This window comes from Ambystoma mexicanum, chromosome 12 (genome assembly GCF_040938575.1).
Source record: "Ambystoma mexicanum isolate Mex_15411 chromosome 12, UKY_AmexF1_1, whole genome shotgun sequence".
NCBI lineage: Eukaryota > Metazoa > Chordata > Amphibia > Caudata > Ambystomatidae > Ambystoma > Ambystoma mexicanum.
Genome location: NC_090936.1, coordinates 1216111251 through 1216132468, shown reverse-complemented (window position 1 = coordinate 1216132468; position 21218 = coordinate 1216111251). Strand labels below are relative to the sequence as shown.

The 21218-nt window shown below is 47.9% G+C and overlaps 1 protein-coding gene across 1 annotated transcript in view; it reads left to right on the top strand.

Annotated features, from left to right (window-relative positions):
• Nucleotides 1-21218, top strand: part of LOC138514391 (sodium-coupled monocarboxylate transporter 1-like) — a 987363-nt gene that overhangs the window by 153086 nt on the left and 813059 nt on the right. The window lies entirely within an intron of this gene.

Below are 21218 nucleotides of genomic sequence, written 5' to 3'. Positions count from 1 at the left end.
TGAAGATAATGTGAGATGAGTAGGACTGCTTGCCGCCTTCCAACCATCCTGCCTTGCTCCCCCACCTCACCGCTAAACTCCCGTTTTCCAAATCCTCTCCTACCTTAGGTGCAAAGCCACAACTTAGACCGTATTTTGGGAGGATGAGTTCTGAGGTTTTCGCAACAAACTGAATGTGGCGAGTTGGACACTTTCACTGTGATTGCTGTGCCTTCCTTTACTTTCATTGCAATGGCCTGCATGTCCAGGACTTATGACATAAGCACATGTTTGAAGCCCCCCACCTGGATTTCATCCAGGAGTTCTCCCAGGCGTCCTGCCTATCAATGGTGTAGTATTATCAGAGGCGTAGACAAGGTAGGGCCTGAGGGGCACGGCCCACCCAAAATCTGTAAATGCCCACTCAGCAGTGCTCATTGGGCATTTACAGATGTTAATGTCCCTGTGGTGGGCCCAACTACATTACATTCAGGCCCCACATGTTAGACACTCCTGGCTACGCCTCTGGGTATTATGTATTTCTATTAATCTAGTAAGAAAGAACCATAGCTCAAAATTGGCATTGACATCTGATATGAATTAGATAACACACACTTGCTTCTGGGCTATGCACTATCCTATTTGCTACACCAATACGTCCCTAAGGGAGCCTATAGATGTGCAGGGCCTGGCGTTCCTGGTCAGCTTGTCTCGTGTGTGCCCTCCCTCTGCCAGCTAAGTGACACCTGTCATGTCTCCTCTCTTTCGTCTGCACATGCATCTGAATGAGTTTACATGATTCAGGATTACAAACACTTGAATGTGTGTGTGTGTGTGAGTGCGTGAGCACCACACCGACTCTGCATAATGTTCTTGCTGATGCAAGTATACAGTCCTTTCATCACAGACATAAGTAGTAAATGTAAAATCTGTGCTCATTCTTATATTTCCTTAAGGAGGCAGTTGTGAACCGTGTAGAGCTACAGCTCAATGTCCACATGGAGAAGATGGACATTTCTGGATGGCGCTTCGTGTAAACAGGTTGTTCTTTAGAAATCACGGGTCCTTGGATAGGCATTAGCCAGAGTCAATGACACTGTGACACTGCGGATCATGTTTGAAGAAAGCCACGGTGGAGTCATTAAAGGTTCTTTATATAGCGTCTGCAGCAACCAGAGGCTGCGGGACAAGATTTGTGCGGGTTTTGTAAGAGGCATGGATATTATTAATTTGCATGGCTTTTGGAGGTGATTATTGTGTAGCTCGCAAATTTCACTAATAATTGCAGTTTACAACTTCTGGAAAATGTATTTATTGCTCTGTAGATATGTAACTATGAAATAAGCGTGTCATACTGTTAATTGCTATTATTTTTTAAAATTCTTTAATTTATGCAAAGCAGCCTGGAACACTCACTTTTGCTATTTGTCTGTGTTCCCTTTACCCTTCCTCTTAGGGGTATTTTGAAAGATTACTACATGAGTGTACCACACTCTCCATCCTGGAATATTAACCTATTGAAAATGATTTATATGGTTATTCTAGATGTTGATAATATGCTTTGCTCAGTACGACTTGTGTACTGTTCCTATTATGACTACAATGTGTAATAGAAGTTTGTTTGTTTGGGGTATCTGGGCGCTGTACAAGACAGCTTAAAGTATATACATGCATTAATACAGTTGAGAAGGCATTGTTACAGAGTGACAGGGCGCCAGTTTGTCACCTCTGCTTTTTAATATATACATGAGGGCTCTGTGTAGCATTCTTGTGAAAGCAGGAGTGTTTTTCACGAACTACGCTGATGACACACAGCTCATTTTAGAACTCAGGGGAAATCCTGATGCTGATAGTGTCATAATAGGTAAAGTCTATAGGATGATTGACGAGTGGATGCAGGCTAATTGGATGTGTCTTAATTACACAAAAACTGAATTGTTGATCTTCGGTTCAAGTCATCAGTTAGCCAAACTTGGGGGGGGGATATATCCTTTCAGATTAAGGACGCTAAGATTCAAGTATCCTCCCAAGTCAAAACTCTTGGCATGATGGTTAACTCAGTGGTTAATTCTGATGCGCAGACCAATTACCTACAAAAGAACACGGCCTACTATCTCAGGCTTATTAAAGCCATAAAGCCTTTTCTGAACGAAAGAAATCTGGCCACAATAGCCAGAGCCATCGTTTTGTCTAGGCTAGACTATGGGAATGCCCTCTTGATAGGGGCCACTGTAAAGGACTTGGCTAGATGCCAAGTTATTCAAAATGACGCTGTTAGGCTAGTCAAAAATTTGAAAAGAAGGGACCATGTAACGAACAAAAGAGTGTCCCTTCATTGGCTCAGAGTTGAGGAGCGGATAAAATTTAAAACTCTCACTCTGGTGCACAAGTGCCTATATGGCAAAGCCCCAGGCTACTTAAAGAACAGCATAGTGTCTTATGCTCCCCATAGACTGCTACGATCGGAAGGCAAGTGCCTTCTGGTTGTTACCAAGTTCAGACTGAAATCCGGGTTGGGTAGGTCCTTTGTGGTCTTGGCTCCGCTACAGTGGAACAACCTTCCGGAGGCTCTGAGATCAGAAAATAACCACCTAGCGTTTAGGAAACGTCTCAAGACACATCTCTTTAAATAAGTAATGTAGTCTTTTTTCATCCAGTGCTAGCACAGGGTTAGGAATTGGTGACGTTCTGTCTCACTATACTTGTGTTGTTTTGTCCAAGCGCCCTGATGCCTGTGGGCTACCGGCACTATACAAGCATAAATACATACATACATACATACTTATATGTACATGTAATACTGGTGGTATAAGCAGCATAACAGTTTATCAATACAATACAATGTCTATAGGAGCACGAAGAGCTAGGCGTGCGCCGATCCAAATATCAGTAGGGGAAGTTATGAACATAGGTAAGGGGGGGCCTAGTACATTTAGTTTATAGACATCAGGTTTGTACACTTGAAGTTAGTATGTAATATCCTTAGTGAAGAGCCATTCTTTGGTGTTAGATCTGAAGCTCTGTAGGCTAATGTCAGTGTGAAGGTTGGGTGGGAGGGCATTCCATGCCTGGGATGCTTGGACCGGGAAGCTAGTGCCTCCAGCTTTTTTAAGGTTGAAGCGTAGTGAGACAATACAGCTAGAGTTAGCTGATCGCGTATGTCTAGATGATGGTTTTAGAGCAATTTTGTCTATGAGGTAATTGGGGGCAGCATTATGAAGACATTTGTGGGAAATGGAGACCAGTTTCAGATATATTCTATCCTGGATAGAGAGCCATTTATGAGTTCTTCTTATTTCGGAGATGTGGTCCTTTCTTGGGATGCCCAGTGCAATTCTTAGAGCATTGTTTTGCAAGGTTTGGAGTTTGTTTAGTACTTTTTTATTTGCGCCTGCATATAGAGCATTGCAATAATCAAGTTTAGATAAGATTAGTGCTCGTACCAGGATCATACGACTGTTGGTGGAGAGATAGTTTTTGTAGGCATGGATCAATTTGCAAGTGTAAGCCATCGCTGTAGCAGTGGTGTTAGCTTGTTTCTTGAATTTTAAGGCTGAGTCTAGATGGAAGCCTAATGTTTTAGTTTCCTTAGCAATCGTAATCAGGTTGCCGTCTATGTTGGTGTATTTGGGGTCAAGTCTGTTTAGGTAGGTAGGGGCGCCTAGTATGAGAATTTCAGTCTTGTCGTCATTCAGGCACAAGCTATGGGTAGCCATCCATGCCTGAATGACGAGGTAAATTTCATTTAGCAGGTTGTTGTCCAAGGCATAGTTGCCAGATAAGGAGATAAGTATCTGGGTGTCATCTGCATAGTTAGTGTAGATGACACCCAGATGGTCCAGGATGTCAAATAGGGGTTTAGTAAACACATTGTAAAGTGTAGGGGAGACACAAGATCCTTGGGGGACTCCACAGGTGATGGGAATGGGGTCGGCTGCGTCTGTAGGAGAGAATACTCTCATCATTCTGTTGTTGAGGAAGGAATTAATCCAGGTAGCAGCCTCAGGGGACAAGTTTGCTGCCGATGATAGATGCTTACATAATATGCTATGATCGACCAGATCAAAGGCAGCGGAGAGGTCTAGTAGTGGAAGTAGTGCACATTGTCTCTTGTCTTTGATTAGGTCTATTTGCGTTTTTAAGTCTAGTAACACTGTTTCTGTTCCATGGAGAGGTCTAAATCCGGATTGTTTTAGCCCCAGGAGATTGTTAATCTCTAGGTAAGACTGGATGTGGAGATATGCTGCCTTGTCAATAATTTTGATAAGGAAGTGGACTGTCGTTATGGGCCTTTAATTAGTTGGGATGGTTGGGTCAAGGGAAGCTTTTTTAAGCAGGGGTAGTACCCATGTGTCTTTCAGGTTAGTAGGAACCTGGCAAGATTTGAAGGAGGCGTTTATGAGCCTAGTGCATCTTTTATAATTTTGGCACGGCAGATGTCACCTTGGCAACGTGAGGGTTTCAGAGAATTAATTATTTTTTCGACCTCTGTGGTGATGACTTGGGAAAATTTGAATTTGGGTATAGTATTAGTAAGGATCATAGTGTTCCGGCGGCAAAGCTGAGTCAGTTCCCCTTATGTTGAGTCTCTTGGAGGCAATTTTCTTTTGGACGAGAGTGATTTTGTTCACCAAGGCGTTTTATATGCTAGTACACCAGTCTTTGTTTTTTGAGAGGGAGTCATCTGGGACCATGGGTGATTCAAGTTCCCTTAGGATTCCAAAGAATTCCTTAATACTGGAACTTGCATTTTGGTTGTTAGGAAAGAACATTGTACAATTGTACAATTATAAAAAGAGCTAGTTTTAAATGTTAGTTCAATAAAGAAAATGTCCTTTTGTTAATAGTTTATTTTGCTGAGGATTCACATACTCAGATTAAAACCAATGGATTTTTGTTCTGTGAGCACCTCTTTCCTCCCTCTGGAACAGCCTCCCTGCCTCTCTGAAACTTGAGGAGAACCATCTCCGGTTCCGGAAGCACCTGAAGACCTTCCTCTTTGCTTCTGCCTTCTCTCTTCCTCTCTCCTGCTGATTTTATGTCTGTTACTGCACTGGTCACCTGGCTAACCTCTGATTTCGGGCACAGGTCCCTTACCGCCCAGTTGCACACCCGCACAGCCTCCCGGCAACCCTTGCACTTGGGTCTGTATCTGTAAACCTACAGTCCCCTACCTGCACTTTTGGACACCTGCTGTCTGCACTTACCCTTGCACCTATCACCCATTTTGATCCCATGTACAGCACTGCCCCTCCCCTTTCTTCTGGCACTTTCCCCCTTCCCCCTCCCCTGCACTTGCGCAATCGCAATTTCACTTGGCCTAGTAAGATCGTTGTATCTGTCCTCCCTCTGTTCCCCCTTCCTTGCCTCGTCGCGCCTTGAAACACTTCTGTGTAGGTGCGTTACAAATGCCATATCTTATATCATATCATATCATATATCATATCAAAGCAATGTTTACATTTGCGTGCTGGCCACTGAATGCACAAACACTAATAATTAACAAAAATGGAAACTAACACATGTTATTGTAGGCCCCTGGTTCCTTACATTTTCTGTAAGAACACCAGTACTCCCCAGAGACTATCCGTGTCACTCTCACCTCCCGCTTGGGAAAATGCTCCTCCCTAACGCCTAGGTCCACAGACCCTCCACTCCCCAACCTACGTGAGTATGGGTGACCTGCCCCCCTACACTGTTTCCTCACCTTGCTTCCAAATTGCCCACCCTTCCCCTCCCCTATTGTAATGTTAGCTCCCCGTTCCCTTGTTTATCTGCTTCCCTCACTGGTTATGTTACCAGTATTTATAACACGCACGGTCACCCAAAGGCATCATGGCGCGGGAAGGAACACAGTAGGCAAAAGCTGAGGTGTCACCTAGAAGAGTCGAGTTTTTAAGAGATGACTAAAGTGCAGGTGGTTGTCAACCTACCTAAGAGCAATGGGAAGACTGTTCCACAATTTGGCCGCAGAGACTGAAAAAACGTATCCCCAGTTCTTAAACAACAGAATTTGGGGACAACCTCTAAATGTGCGTTTGCAGAACGGAGAGCCCAACCATAGAGCTGAAAGTTATCTTGTAGGTATTCTGCACCCTGATGGTAGAATGCTTTGTGCACCAAACACAGAGACTTAAATTCAATCCTTTTTGCTACTGGCAGCCAATGAAGGGTACGAAGCACAAGACTGATGTGGGAACCATATGGGATAGAAGTGGCCACCTTAGCCGCCAGTTTCTGGAGGCGCTGCTGCCGATGAATCAGACCAAGTGGGCGAGACAAACACAAGCCATTACAATGTCGATTCGACTGACGACAACTGAAGCAACAACATGAGGGCAAATGTGGATAGGTAGATAGGGTAGTACTCCACGGAGTGCACATAGCAAGAAGTGACCCGTTTTGCATACTGAATTCACCTGAGTGGACATAGAGAGTGAGGCAGAGAGGCAAACCCTCAAATTCTTGACCACCATCACTGGAGTAGGTAAAACACTGAAAGCAGTGGGCCAGAAATAAGAGGTCCAAGGAGCAGAATCAAGGGACAAACCCACCACCAGGATTTCAGTCTTGTCCCCGTTAAGTTTCAGCCAATTGCTGCTCATCCAACCCCTCACGACTAGCAGGAACTCACATAGCCGGGAGGACACCTCAGACCGGTCAAGATCTAAACGGACCAAGATCTGGGTGTCATCGGCATATGCGTAGCACCGGAAGCCGTGGGAAAACCTAGATGTTGGGTAATATATGGGACAAGGCAGATCCCTGTGGAACCCCACAGGAGAGAGAGCAGGAGGAAACCCATAATGAGGAAGAGAGAGGAAATGGCCCCTACCTGACAGAAAGGAGGAAACCACGCCAGGACTGGACCAGAGGGGCCTGCTGACGCCATACGGGACAAGGATGGAGTGCTTCTTCCCTCTACGACTGTAAAGCACTCTGCTGCTTCCCGAAGCTAGGTCCATGCTCAATAAATACCCTATAATAATAATAATAATGAGTGTAATGGCGAAATCCCGGTGGGGCACACATAACGCCAATGCATGTTGTCAAATACCAGACCGGACTCCGTCGGGCGGAGATGTTTTTCTTGCTGCTGCCCTTATTCTACTTTTTCACCATAAATGAAAACCACAGCTCCCCCTCCTTCAAGATATCTGCATTGTTTCTGTGGTTGTAGTGCTGTCTGAAACAGCTGGGGTGTTTCTAGTAAACCCACACCTGACAATGCGACTAACCTGCCCCCAGAGAGAGAGAGAGAGAGAAAGAGAGAGAACACACCCAGTGAGTGTGAGATCTGTGTATGATAAATCGGGTACATATACGATAAATGGTTGATATTATGTAGGCAATATGCCTCGTGCAGCCTGATAACTATTTAATGTGGGCCAGGTCACTGTTACCGGATGGTAAAGCCCTTTTCCGAGGGCTTATAGTTACCATTACGCTGGGACTGCTGTCGTTTAGGAGAGAGCTCTCAGGATACTAATAATCACAGGAGAGAGGCAGGTTTGGCATGGAACGGACAGAACAGTGTTTCAGAGGAGGTGTGGAAACAAGCAAAGGACTCCAGTTGTGCAGCTGAGTAGGGAGTCATGGGGAGGTGTGGAAACAAGCAAAGGACTCCAGTTCTGCAGCTGAGTAGGGAGTCATGGGGAGGTGTGGAAACAAGCACAGGACTCCAGTTGTGCAGCTGAGTAGGGAGTCATGGGGAGGTGTGGAAACAAGCATAGGACTCCAGTTGTGAAGCTGAGTAGGGAGTCATGGGGAGGTGTGGAAACAAGCACAGGACTCCAGTTGTGCAGCTGAGTAGGGAGTCATGGGGAGGTGTGGAAACAAGCATAGGACTCCAGTTGTGCAGCTGAGTAGGGAGTCATGGGGAGGTGTGGAAACAAGCACAGGACTCCAGTTGTGCAGCTGAGTAGGGAGTCATGGGGAGGTGTGGAAACAAGCAAAGGACTCCACAGCCATAGGGAGTCATGGGGAGGTGTGGAAACAAGCACAGGACTCCAGAGCCGTGGGGAGGTGTGGAAACAAGCAAAGGACTCCAGATTCGTAGGGGGTCATGGGGAGGTGTGGAAACAAGCAAAGGACTCCAGAGCCGTAGGGGGTCATGGGGAGGTGTGGAAACAAGCACAGGGCTCCTGTTGGGCAGCAGGGCCGTAGGGAGTCATGGGGAGGTGTGGAAACAAGCAAAGGACTCCAGTTGTGCAGCTGAGTAGGGAGTCATGGGGAGGTGTGGAAACAAGCAAAGGACTCCAGTTGTGCGCAGAGCCGCAGGGAGTCATGGGGGGTGTGGAAACAAGCACAGGACTCCAGTTGTGCAGCTGAGTAGGGAGTCATGGGGAGGTATGGAAACAAGCAAAGGACTCCAGTTGTGCAGCTGAGTAGGGAGTCATGGGGAGGTGTGGAAACAAGCAAAGGACTCCAGTTGTGCAGCGGAGTAGGGAGTCATGGGGAGGTGTGGAAACAAGCAAAGGACTCCAGTTGTGCAGCTGAGTAGGGAGTCATGGGGAGGTGTGGAAACAAGCAAAGTACTCCAGTTGTGCAGCTGAGTAGGGAGTCATGGGGAGGTGTGGAAACAAGCAAAGGACTCCAGTTGTGCAGCAGAGCCGCAGGGAGTCATGGGGGGTGTGGAAACAAGCACAGGACTCCAGTTGTGCAGCTGAGTAGGGAGTCATGGGGAGGTGTGGAAACAAGCAAAGGACTCCAGTTGTGCAGCTGAGTAGGGAGTCATGGGGAGGTGTGGAAACAAGCAAAGGACTCCAGTTGTGCAGCTGAGTAGGGAGTCATGGGGAGGTCTGGAAACATGCACAGGACTCCAGTTGTGCAGCTGAGTAGGGAGTCATGGGGAGGTGTGGAAACAAGCAAAGGACTCCAGTTGTGCAGCTGAGTAGGGAGTCATGGGGAGGTGTGGAAACAAGCAAAGGACTCCAGTTGTGCAGCAGAGCCGCAGGGAGTCATGGGGAGGTGTGGAAACAAGCAAAGGACTCCACAGCCATAGGGAGTCATGGGGAGGTGTGGAAACAAGCAAAGGACTCCAGAGCCGTGGGGAGGTGTGGAAACAAGCAAAGGACTCCAGAGTCGTAGGGGGTCATGGGGAGGTGTGGAAACAAGCAAAGGACTCCAGAGCCGTAGGGGGTCATGGGGAGGTGTGGAAACAAGCACAGGGCTCCTGTTGGGCAGCAGGGCCGTAGGGAGTCATGGGGAGGTGTGGAAACAAGCAAAGGACTACAGTTGTGCAGCTGAGTAGGGAGTCATGGGGAGGTGTGGAAACAAGCAAAGGACTCCAGTTGTGCGCAGAGCCGCAGGGAGTCATGGGGGGTGTGGAAACAAGCACAGGACTCCAGTTGTGCAGCTGAGTAGGGAGTCATGGGGAGGTGTGGAAACAAGCAAAGGACTCCAGTTGTGCAGCTGAGTAGGGAGTCATGGGGAGGTGTGGAAACAAGCAAAGGACTCCAGTTGTGCAGCTGAGTAGGGAGTCATGGGGAGGTGTGGAAACAAGCAAAGGACTCCAGTTGTGCAGCTGAGTAGGGAGTCATGGGGAGGTGTGGAAACAAGCAAAGTACTCCAGTTGTGCAGCTGAGTAGGGAGTCATGGGGAGGTGTGGAAACAAGCAAAGGACTCCAGTTGTGCAGCAGAGCCGCAGGGAGTCATGGGGGGTGTGGAAACAAGCACAGGACTCCAGTTGTGCAGCTGAGTAGGGAGTCATGGGGAGGTGTGGAAACAAGCAAAGGACTCCAGTTGTGCAGCTGAGTAGGGAGTCATGGGGAGGTGTGAAAACAAGCAAAGGACTCCAGTTGTGCAGCTGAGTAGGGAGTCATGGGGAGGTCTGGAAACATGCACAGGACTCCAGTTGTGCAGCTGAGTAGGGAGTCATGGGGGGTGTGGAAACAAGCACAGGACTCCAGTTGTGCAGCTGAGTAGGGAGTCATGGGGAGGTGTGGAAACAAGCAAAGGACTCCAGTTGTGCAGCAGAGCCGCAGGGAGTCATGGGGAGGTGTGGAAACAAGCAAAGGACTCCAGAGCCATAGGGAGTCATGGGGAGGTGTGGAAACAAGCAAAGGACTCCAGAGCCGTAGGGAGTCATGGGGAGGTGTGGAAACAAGCACAGGACTCCAGTTGTGCAGCAGAGCCGCAGGGAGTCTTGGGGGGTGTGGAAACAAGCACAGGCCTCCAGTTGTGCATCTGAGTAGGGAGTCATGGGGAGGTGTGGAAACAAGCAAAGGACTCCAGTTGTGCAGCAGAGCCGCAGGGAGGTGTGGAAACAAGCAAAGGACTCCAGAGCCGTAGGGAGTTATGGGGAGGTCTGGAAACAAGCAAAGGACTCCAGAGCCGTAGGGAGTCATGGGGAGGTGTGGAAACAAGCAAAGGACTCCAGAGCCGTAGGGGGTCATGGGGAGGGGTGGAAACAAGCAAAGGGCTCCAGAGCCGTAGGGGGTCATGGGGAGGGGTTGAAACAAGCACAGGGCTCCAGAGCCGTAGGGGGTCATGGGGAGGGGTGAAAACAAGCAAAGGGCTCCAGAGCCGTAGGGGGTCATGGGGAGGGGTGGAAACAAGCAAAGGACTCCAGAGCCGTAGGGGGTCATGGGGAGGGGTGGAAACAAGCAAAGGACTCCAGAGCCGTAGGGGGTCATGGGGAGGTGTGGAAACAACCACAGGACTCCAGTGTGCAGCAGAGCCGTAGGAAGTCCTGGAAGGCAGAATGTGCAGAAGTGATAAGACGTGGGTGAGCTTGTGAGGGCGGAAGTCAGGGCAGATGAACATGGAAAATGAAGGAGAAGCCAGTGAGAGCATGAGGCAACCAAGAAGGTAAGTGAAACAGGTGTCACAGAGCCTCAGCAGAGAGTAGAGCTTTACTGCTAGGTAATGCCCACCTCTCAGCCAATTAGAATGTCTTTTCACGCTGCTGCAGGTAATAGTGTTCCTATATGGTGCAACACTGTAGTCTGTTAAGCCATACAGGAGTGAATATCTTCGTGGGGTGCACACCTATTATAAAGGTTGTATTGGCACACACCTATGATTTGTGAGCTGCAACGCCAACACATCTTAAACTTGAGTTGCCGAGAAAATACGGGGTGAGGGGTTTGAGACAAACTTGCAATGAAGCAAAGAGTTACCTCTGTTTTGTTTTAAGGCACTCCAACTCTTTCTTTCACTGTGCAAATGAGAGCCTGCCGGATAAGGTAGGAGTTGGGGGAGGGTGGGGATGTAAATCCCAAGGGAATAGCTTTTACTTTAGAAATAAGCCTTGAGTTTCCTTTGGGTTTGCAGCATAACATACAGAATGCAACATTCTCACATGCTGCTCCCACATGGAGCACTCAGCATGCGAAATCACAAAAAGAAAGCGAGTGACAAAATACGAAATGTAGGCTTGTAAAATGCCAGCTGAGTATACAAAGTTCAGGTTTTAAACGGAAAAGTTGCCATTTCAAGAGTACTCTGGAATTGCAAGTTCTTCAGCAAAGCGAGACAAGGCTGTTGTGTAGCGCTTGCTTGGATGCATGCAATGCACGAAGTCACTGGGAGACTGCTGTGAGAGTGCCTGCAATGGTTGTGTATGAGTGAGGTTCCAGCCCAGGCAGTGGGAGAGATGTGAGCCTGGGTGGTGGGAGCCAGTGGGCTCCTGCAGGGCCCCTGAGGTCCTGACACGTTCCTCTGCAACCACTTGATGGAACTGAAATAACGGAACTTGTGAACAACTTCCCTGATGTCCCGAGGAGCCTCCTTCTTAACAGTGGTGACAAGCAGGTCTTCAGACTGGTCCCAAGCTTCTCAGGAACGGGAGCCGAGGAAGAGGGGATGAATTCGCTTCTGGCTGCGCCCCCGCAGCAGTTTATCAGGACCCACTGCCCCCAACCGTGTCACCCCACCACCCAGGGCGCAATTAGGAAAGAGAGGGGTGCAAAGATGCACCCAGTGCACGCGCTCTGCCAGTAAAGAAGATTATTGGTAAGAACCAGGGCAAGGTGCCCAGCGGCCGCTGCTGGCAGCACATGTGTAGGCAACGAGGAACAAAGAGGTTTGCTATGGGGCTGTGCCGCCTATTGCAGCCTGCTTCAGGAGAGCTGCTTGGGTGGCACCCAGACCCAGCACTGCAGTATGATACGGAGTGGCTCGGAGGAGAATCCTGCCAGGGAAAGAGCGCCCTGTGTGGCACTGCGCTTCCAATGGTCACGGAAGGGAGTGCGCGCCTTGTGGCAGCCAGGAAAGCTACGCCCCAAGTACTTGCTTGCAGGATGTCTGTTAGACCGTTTTGCCTCCAGGAGCTCCATCGCTCTCGGTGTTCAGGAGCAAATGGTGACGTCATCGCCTGCGCAGAGGAGTGTGGTGACTGTTGGGGTTCCTGCCCCGGTGCACGCACTGATCGAGTGCTCCCTCCCAGCATGGGAAACGTCCTCTGGAAGATTTTGAGAAAAAGACCAGTGTTTTAAGTGGTCCGGGACTAACCGGGGCATGGGCCCCACCATTCTCCACAAAGTGGGGCTGTGCCAAGGCTCGGCTGGGGCCCCCTAGTCCCACCACAACATTGGCGAGACACGTTATCCCACTGCACCCGGGACTGGAGATGCGCCTGCCATTTTCGAGTCGGGCAAGCTGACAGAAGTGCCAGCCAGCCACAGCCAAATGAGGGCCCCCTTCGATTTCTTACCCCACTTAATGCCCTGAAAAGGAGAATCCTGCGTTGGGAGTGCATGACTGGATCACGTCTTATCTGTTCCAGCAGAGAGCAGGAAAGAGATGCGGAAATTGCCAGGTGCTGGACGAAGAACAGAACCTTTAAGGATTCCGCCGATGAGGGGTGAGCGCTCAAGCAGCAACAGAAATGGCAGGGAAAAAGTATTGCTCAAACCGTCTGCTAATGGTTAGTGCACATGCACAGCCTATGTTCATAGATTAAAGACATAGATTAAAGAGCAAAGGGCGTTGTAAGATGTGTGTTCGAATATTCTGGATGGATGTTAGTTAATGCCTGTTCTTGCAAAATCACAATATTAAGGTTTTGCAGCTTTTAGCCCTGCTCTATGCAGCATGGACTTTTAGGACACGACCTAAAGAGACACAATGGGCCTCATTACGAGTTTGGGGGCAGCCATGCTGCTATTAGGGCCATGGCTGCCTCCAAAGTCGTGTCCAGGTCCGGGTAGTCGGAATGGTGACTTACTGGGTCATTCCAACCTTGGCGGACGCGGTAAGCCCCTATTCTGAAACCCATTCCCCATTCCCATTCGAGCCCCCATAGGGCTCAATGGGAATGGGGAAGGAGCTAATAACGGGCCCGTTATTAGTTTCCTGGTCCCTAAGCGGCTCCCGCTAAGGGGGGGCTGGTAAAACCAGCTGGCTTCAGTGGGACCCGCTAAGGGACCACGGAATGCGGTGGTAGGGGGTTAACGGCACCGGCATCCTTACCGGTGCCGTTAACCCCCTACCGCCGTACTCGTAAAGAGGCATATTTGCGAGTCTTGCTACAGAGTATGTCAAACAAAAGTTATGAGTGTTCTCAGTTGAGCTTAGTTAGCATGTAACATTTTCCAGGTTAGAATCGCTGCGTGCGACATGGACTTTTAGATCAATTTACACTGCATGAAGAAATCCTGTAACAGTTGCATGTATTGCTGCAGTAGGATGCGAGAAGTGTGATGCTAGCATTAACTTTAGGAGTGTTTCCAGAACTCGTGCTGTCTCTTGCATCATGGGATACACGAAGGTTATTTCACATGCTTTGTGCAATGTGATCAAAGTGATTAGCAGTCGGTGTGATGCTGGAAACGCATTGGAGGGGTAGGTCCTCCTCGTCCTTGTCCTATACCACCTGAAACTGCGTGTTCTGCTTATTTTCTGCACAGGAGTCCAGTGGGGACCACCGACAGTGCAGCTTTTCATTTTGTTCTTGTTGAACAGTATCCATAATATGATATGATAGTTTATACCTATACACAATGTGTTTCAAAGCACTTCAACGCAAGGGAGGGAACAAGGGAAAACACAATTACATCAATGACATTCTTACAGGACATGAACAGTAAGGATGTGAAATTAACTATCGTACTCGGCCTGTCGACATTTCAGATAGTGCAAGAGCTAAGACAGAGATAAGGAAGGGAGGGGGAGAGTGGGAAGGACATGGAAACAGACAGGCGACTACCGTACTAGGCCTGATGACATTTCTGTTAGAGCCTGAGAAAAACTAAAGGTGAGGGAGAGGGGTGCAGAAAGGGAGGGGAGGAACAAAACAAGTGGACTATCTTACTAGGCCTGACGACATTTCAGTTCGTGCTGGAGGGAGGGAACAAGTAAGGGGAGAGGGAAGGAGACACGCAAGGTTGCTATTATACTAGGTCCAGGGACAATTCTGATAGAGTAAGTGCATAGGAGAAAGTAATAGGAAAAGGGAGAAAGGGAGAGAACAGAGAGTAAGCAGTCAAGAAGAGTGGAGAAGCAAGAGGGGAGAGCAAATACAATTGCAGAAGTCAGTAGTAACACAATGTTGCAAGCCAGGATACAAGATGCAGATGGGAACAGCATGATTTAGGCCCACCATGAGTACAAGAGGGAGCACCCATGGGTAGGAGTACCCAACTGTAAGGGTACAATCCTGTACCACTAGTGTTTTGTTTGGGCACCTGTGTGTTGCCCACAGAGCAGGGTATGGGCTGGTGGCAGCTACATGCAGATGTGACAGTGGTTCTAGGTATCCTCCATTTTTGGGATACCCAGGCCCTGCCACAGGAATCAATGGATTCCTACACAAAGGCAAGATGGCCACTTGTGGCTTCTTGGTTTCCTTTGCTTTATCCCCTTGTTTCTCAAAGTCCTGAGAGCCCTGGTTCTGTTCCCTTCCCCTGAATGGTTGTTGTCTGGAAGGAACATATATGGCTGTGGGGTTGCATCCTGCCAGACTGGCTGGAGCCTTCCCAAGGGATACATGTTTTTGGTACACCCTTGTGGTGGAGCCTACCTGAATGGCGTGAGTGGTCAATATGCATTCTGTGTTGTGGGTGTCTGGTCTTGGCTGTGTGACACAATGCCTGAGCCAGTACTGACTGAAAGTGGAATAAATGCAGTGTGGTGCACTGAAAGTCTAGGGAGTAGCCCCCAATCCACATTCTGTGTTGGGGTGTCTGGTTTCTGGTGTAAGCCTGTGATCCTGATTGGCTGCTGCCTGCATGAATGAATGCACTTGTGTGTGATTGGCTGGCTGAACCTGGCTCAGCCTGAGGGAACGGGGAGGGTTTGGTATAACAGGGGGCCTCGCACTCACCTCCTTTGTCAGGAGCTGTTACACGAAACCTCAAGCTTAAGTCATCTTAAGCTTGCATCCTGGAGTCTAGCTGCAGGATGAAGCCTGCAGCTGCAAATCTTCAAGCAATCCAAAAGCTGCCCAGCTGGTGCAAAGACTGAACCAAAGAGGACCTGGATAGGCAACCTCTCCCTGAGCTACAAGGGAGCATCGTGCAACTGCTGCTCAGCACCTGAAGTGTCCTGGAAGCCAGTCATGTGTGTCTGCCGTCCAGAGAATGGATTATCGTGGGTCCAGAAGAGGAGTTCCTGAACCTCTTGAAGCCAAGAAGTTCACCTGTGTCGCCCAAGGTCCGGAGGGGTATTCAAGACCGCTGGAAGCCCGGTTGTTGTGTATGGCCCAGAGGAGGAGGTACCATGGCATAGTGCTGCTTGACACACAGCTGTGAAAGTTCAAAATCTTTAAAAATTCTGTCAAGGGGCATCCCTGCCACAACATCTGTACAATTGTCCGCGCCGGAGAAGGTCCAGGTTCAGTGCTCTACAGTGCACTGTCTGGTGGTGGGCTTCCTACCACCAGAATCAGAAGCTGTCCTGAGTGTCCACACTTGGTGGGGGCCTGCAGTCCAGTGGCCATTTCTCGGTTGCAATAAGCCATCCAGAGATCTGTGTTGCAGCTGCAGCACCGAAAGGCAATAAACGGTGAATTCCCGAAACCCGACACCTAATTTTTCCATTGCACCCGTTGCCACCGAAAATCCTCCAAGGGCACCCAGGGTTCTATCTTCTTCAGCCAGGCCTTGCTGTGGTCAACAGCAAGGTTCATCTTCATGGGATGTCCACAGTCGGAGTAACGACCCGCCAACTGAGACCACTGCGAAGACTGAACGTGCTGCCTTTCTGACACTACTGGGTTCCTTTCTTCTTCTCGACATCAACATTCCAGCGACTCCTTCTTCCAAGGGGGGGAGGTCCATCCTCAAGGGGTCTTGTTGAGTGCAGCTAAGGCACCCAAGATACTGTGACGAGGATGAACATCTTCCAGCCTCAGGAATCATCCAGGGGTCCCCGATTCGTCATTGATCCTGTTCTCCTGTGGCCCCCCAGGTACTCTGGGGTAGTGGGTCCTGTAGGAAAAGAAGCAGAACATTAGTGAACTTATTTGGACTGGGCTGTAATATACACGATAAAGTACACCTTTACTTTCCCCTTACTGGTTTCCCAGGTGGGGGATCCTCACCCAGTATTGTCTATCTACTTCATAGAAAGCATGTTCCTTATCTAACCTGCTTTTCTACAGTACTGCCTATGCAATGATCCCATGCTTTATGATTCCTATGCTTTTTTATTTTAACCAACTTTATTTATTCAAACACCATCATTTTCAAATATTGTGTTGGCCAAAAAATTGATTCATTTAACACATAGCATTTGCAAAGGCCACATCTTAACCATTGTTACAGTTTTTAGGTGTAAATTTGAACATTAGCTTAACTTAGACTACAATCATTCAACAACCTTTCCCCTCTCCTCCTCCCCCCTCCCGGTTCCCCGATGGCACGGATCGGTCCATCTGTTTTCCAAAGGGATTGTTGTGTTCTGGCTAGTGAGTTCCGGCATGGAAGCAGAGTTTCTGGACTTGGCTTGTCATTGCTCAGTTTTGGATCACTATTAACAGGTTTGGCCTAAAAAAATATGCTTCTCTGTCATATAGTTTGCAAAGGTAGCGGGCGCCCCTCTCTCGACAGAACAAGGCCTGATAACCTGTTCAGTGGTTATTAACCACTTGAGAGTTCGCAGCCACTGCTTTTACTCACTGTGCCTTTCACAGATGGGAAATATCCATTTGCATATCAGTCTTTGTCCTGCCCATGGGCAGTCCAGCACCGAAATGCAATGGCAATTCCAACCTGAACGAGAGTACCACCAGCAACCCCATACACGTGTTTCACCCTTGTTGGGGATCATCAGTGAGGTGAAGCTGATGCCTCTCTAAGCACAGTGAGAGGGAGACCACGTCTGGTTGCCCCCAGGAGACCTAGGGGTACCAATCCCAGGTTCCTTGAAATTTAGTTTGCAAAGGTAGCGGGCGCCCCTCTCTCGACAGAACAAGGCCTGATAACCTGTTCAGTGGTTATTAACCACTTGAGAGTTCGCAGCCACTGCTTTTACTCACTGTGCCTTTCACAGATGGGAAATATCCATTTGCATATCAGTCTTTGTCCTGCCCATGGGCAGTCCAGCACCGAAATGCAATGGCAATTCCAACCTGAACGAGAGTACCACCAGCAACCCCATACACGTGTTTCACCCTTGTTGGGGATCATCAGTGAGGTGAAGCTGATGCCTCTCTAAGCACAGTGAGAGGGAGACCACGTCTGGTTGCCCCCAGGAGACCTAGGGTTGACCTGTCTCTGTCATAGTCGAAGACGGGGTCCCAGATTGCTCGAAAATTGAGGCACTTGCCGTCTTTCAGGGCCCCTACCTTTTCCATGGCCATTACGTTCCATGTTTTCACCCACCAGCATGCTGTTATTAGGCCGTCTGGGTTTTTCGATGCTTGTGCCAGGGTCATTTTAGCTGCCATTAGCGGGTGGGAGATAAGTGTTGTGTTGTTGCCAGTTTCCGTGTATACATCTTCGACCGTAATGCCCAGGAGTATGGCTTTTGGTGCTGCTGGCAGTTGTTTTCCTGTGATTTCCATTATGTGGCCCAGAACCTCCTTCCAGTACATGGCCGCCTTGGGGCAGGACCACCACATATGGTACAAGTCACCCTTGCCTCTGCATTTCCTCCAGCACGTGGGTGGGTAATTGGGGTTCATCTTGGGCAACCTTAGGGGGGGTCAGGTACCACCTAAAGCATATCTTGTGTGCGGTCTCTCTAATGCTTTTTAATAACTGTCAGCAGTTGGTGCATTCTAAATTGATTCTAAAGTATATTGTGGTACCTCATAGGTGTGGATATGTTTATTATTATTAGGATAGTGTTACCTGAGTACAAAGTGCAGTATTTATTAATGTATTTATTTCATATAAAACATCTTCAGTAGCACATGACAAAGTGTGTGGACATTCCTTTGTGGGGGCTGTGGGATTCACTGTACTTAAAAAACAGCCTGCACCACCTCCTGAGAGTCTCAGCCTGGCTGCTCGTCCAACGTTACCAATTGAGAGCCTTGGCTGGGGTACTCTGTGCCTCTGCCGGATGTATAGGGGGCAGAAATACAGATAGCACCCTCCAGTCTTTACAGTGGGTAAAGCACAATTTGGTGGATGCGTGTGTTCACCTAACGTGAATGTCTACAAGATGATGAGTAGCATACGTTGGGTCTGTGTCATAGCACTGATAGTGGGGTATTTCAGCACTACCCATTGGGTTATGTGAGTTACTCATTAGCATGTCACTTTAAGTTTTAGGATTTTGACAGATAACTTTGGTTGAGTCCCTGTCAGTGAGAAATGCAACAAGTGGTGTGAGTGAGACCTTGTTGCATGGGGGCTACACAGTACATAACAAGTTGTGGCATCGTGCTGTGTGTTTGCTGATCTGCCTGGGTGTAGATTTTGGACTCCTCATTTAGGGCTGTTGAGGAATGAGACAAGTAGCGCTCTGCAGGGACTTATCGAGCAATCTGTAAGCTAACAGATTGTGGAAGTACAACATGGTGAGGAATTTGTCCATAGACGAGTTGCCGGTTATTGGGCATCTGGGCATGCAGTTCTGCATGTGCCAATTGTGTATACACCTCTGGTAGTAAGTCTAGAAGTACATTATCTAGTCTGTGTAGAAGTGTCTGATAGTACTAACTGGGCTCTGTTTGGATTTGGTAGGATCGTTTCTGGTCAGCAGGACATGTTGTCCAAGGCTGGGTAAGCTCCTGCCATGGAAGGTAGGGTGAGAGTTTTAGGAGCCCTATTAAAATAATATTTCTTTATTGTTTATTGTGAACTTCCCTCAGCAGAACTGCAGTGTTGATAGGCCTGATTATGCAGGAACATAATTATGGTAGCGAGATCCTTCTTGTCCTAACTGTTCGAGTGGTGTAAGGCACCTTGTGCCAAGGAAGAGTATGCTCGTCCTTTTTGCATAGATTTGCACAATATCCTGGCACTTGAGAGGTTAAAGTTGCTAAGATGCAACACATAGAAAGATCCTGCTGAATTTCCATCTTTGGTGGTCAGTTGGTGTTCCCAACCTTTCACATACACTGTGCGCACACAGTGATTACGAGTGTGATGTTTTGTATTTGTCTTGCTCGACTGAGTTTGATTCTGATTTATCCTAAACTGACTGGCCATCAGATGAAGACCTGTTTCTGAGGTTTGGTTAACTCCCCATGGGGTTTGTGGTTGTGATCCTCTCGTGGTGTATTTCTAACCCACATGCATGCTGGTGTGAGTGAGCCCCCTCCCATACTGTACCTCTTTGGTATATTAAAAAAGGGAGAGGTGTGTGTTGTGTAGTGCCGGATGATTGCATGTTGTGTGATTGTTCCCCTGTTGTGTGTATTGAAAGGGGAGAGGTGTGTTATATAGTGCTTGCTTGAGTGCATGGAATGTATGAGGTCAGTGGTAGAATGCAGTGAGAGTGACTATGATGTTTGTGTATGAGTGAGGATCCAGCCGAGGCAGTTGGAGAGATGTAAGCCTGGGTGGTGGGAGCCAGTGGGCTCCTGCAGGGCCCTAGAGTTCCTGACCCGTTCATATGCAACTATTTGATGGAACTTAAATAAAGAAACTTGTGAACAACTTACATGATGTCACAAGGAGCAGCCTTTATAACAAAGACCCAGTAATATTAAGTATTAAGTGATTTTCCCAAGATTACCTAGCTTAGCCAAGTGAGGAAGCCAATAAATTAGCCTACACTCCCTGCATCGTTTTTCTTTTTTTACTTTTTTTTCTTTGTTTATGGTTAACATTAACCTTTTACAAACAGTTCACATTCCATTTTCATACTTCACATTAATAAACAAAACTTTCATCAAATAAATTTTGACGAAGATCAAACTTAAAACCTTTTTTAGGTAAAACAACATTTCCATCAAATACCGATGAAGTCAAGGTCCTACCACCACGGATCCTCTATGCCACGTGTCAGAAACATAACATCACTAATTTGGCTTATCCTTTAGCCACTTCTCCTTCAGAGTGGGGAGCACTATTGACACCAGGATACACTATTACAGGGGTGCTTGACTGAATGTACTCATCCCTAGGTATAAGCCTAGAGCTCAATCTTACAACTCTCTAACATTTGTATCACTGCAATAGTCATTTCTTGTGATTGCCCACCAATCAATCTTTCCCACAGAGAATCTTGCGTGTGGTGTATTATTAAATGTACAAATTTACTAAAGAAAAGTGGCCTAGCAGATGCTGTGCCTTCACACACCAACAACAGATGTTTGATAGATTGGAGTTCTGGGTTTTTACAAACATGACACAGCTTTAATGCTTGATCACCCATTCCTCTTTTTGCCAAGACTTCACCCGAATGAATAACATTCAACCTAAGTCTTAAAAATGTATTCCTGATCCTCCAGTCAGGAAACTTTATCAGATACTTATTTAGGAAGCCCAATTTTCGATCTATTACCTGAAGGGGGTTTGGATTAGCACCTGACCTGATTTTTCCAATAATATGAATCCAATCCATATCATCCCATTTCTGTTTAGCCTTCATCGGGTCTTCCATCAATAATTTACTCTCTATGTCGGCATCCGAGAGTAGCTTTTCCACCTGGAGATTGAGGTTACCCAAAAGTTTTAATTTACCCATTTCCATATGTGCTTTTATGGCTAAATACAACAAATCCTCCTGTGCAGTGATAATCCTTTGCCAAAGTTGTATCAATTTCCACCCTGCCTGAGATTTTAGAGATCTAAGACCCAATTCGAACCTGAGGTTGTCCATCGACAGACTCATTGGTAGCCCAGTGCATGTTTCCACAAGAGCCCGTCCCATTTTTGGCATGAGGTGTTCCACAG